Here is a 1,307-nt window from a genome sequence, read left to right as displayed (position 1 = left end):
ATTAAAATGTTTTATTCTCATTGTCTATACTAAATCAACTCAGTTATTGCATTTCACAAGGATTCTCTAGTATAAATTATAGTTTTTTCTATTTTGATCATCGTCTTCTAATGTATAATTATATAATGTAATTACTTATTATAACAAATGCAAATCAATATCATTAATAAATTTGTGTAATTTCAGGAAAACTTAATTTTTTGATAGCTGTACCGGGTAATAGTCATTGTTGAATCTTATGAAAACATTTCTAATATTTCGTTCCTATTGAATTCTCCAAAGAAATTCTCATCGTATTAAATATTTAATATTCTTAAATATATTCCATATATTTCCGCATATTTCTTCTGAGTTTTTAGTACACATGTTTTTCCTAACTTGACATTCGTCTTTCTGTTTATAATTGCATAAAAAAGTATATGCAATATCATTATTAATGTGTTATTCATTTCAGACCATCCGGAAATTATGCGCACAATACCACGTAATAATTTTCATTGTTTTTTATAGAAGCGCTTCCACACAGTTGTTTGATATTATTTATACACATATAATTTTTATTTTACTTTCAGAACTTCCATTACTTCCAATATTGCAAAGTAAAAACCCCATTTTATATTTCATATTTATCATACTTATTGCATATTTATTATTTATAAATACTTCATATGATTGATAAATAATCATATGTACCTATTGACCAATACCAATATGACATATCGGATTCAATCATAAATAATATGTAGGTACATTAAAATGTATTTTGTTTTTAATTTTAGAAGCCAATTTTTTCTTCCAAATTATGCGACAAGACATAGAAAGGCTATTAGGTAAATCTAAAATTAAAAAATAAATAGTTACATATTTTTGTAGTTTTTAAGAAAAAGTCGATTTATATCTTAATGTCTTAAGTTCAAGATTCTAAGAATCATTCGAAATATAATTTAATCTGTTTAATTAAATATCGCTATAAGACATGAATGAACATTTATTCAATAATAATTTACAATAGTCTAACTAACCTCAGGTTTTATTAACTGCATAATAATTTAATGTTTGATGTATTTGTTACAGAATTAGAACGAACTAAAATAATTTATGGAGGTAACTACGATTTATTTATAGTCTTAAATGGTTTTAAAATCGTGTTTTAGAGTTGATATTTTTTTCATTTTCTTTAAAATGAAATGTAAAAGTTTTTATAGTTTTATTATTTCTTTGCAACACTATCATTTAATAATTATTTTCGTAGAATCTATATCATTGAAACAACTTGGAGACGATAGAAGACAACATGTTGTTCCAGC

At 23.6% G+C, this 1,307-nt stretch overlaps 1 long non-coding RNA gene across 1 annotated transcript; it reads left to right on the top strand.

The window, feature by feature from the left end:
- The first annotated feature begins 272 nt into the window (after positions 1 to 272).
- LOC126837972 (uncharacterized) lies at positions 273 to 830 on the top strand. Its single transcript, XR_007685656.1, has 3 exons — positions 273 to 484; positions 573 to 599; positions 780 to 830. It is a non-coding gene; the product is annotated as an uncharacterized LOC126837972 (long non-coding RNA).
- Positions 831 to 1,307: the final 477 nt, after the last annotated feature.

This window comes from Adelges cooleyi, unplaced genomic scaffold, assembly GCF_023614345.1.
Source record: "Adelges cooleyi isolate 19-005CV unplaced genomic scaffold, UGA_ACOO_1.1 ACOO_flye_CR_arks_rails_tigmint_CR_PRNA_30, whole genome shotgun sequence".
Taxonomy (NCBI): domain Eukaryota; kingdom Metazoa; phylum Arthropoda; class Insecta; order Hemiptera; family Adelgidae; genus Adelges; species Adelges cooleyi.
The sequence above is the reverse complement of the archived record's forward strand: the minus strand, read 5'-3'. Positions and strand labels throughout refer to the sequence as shown.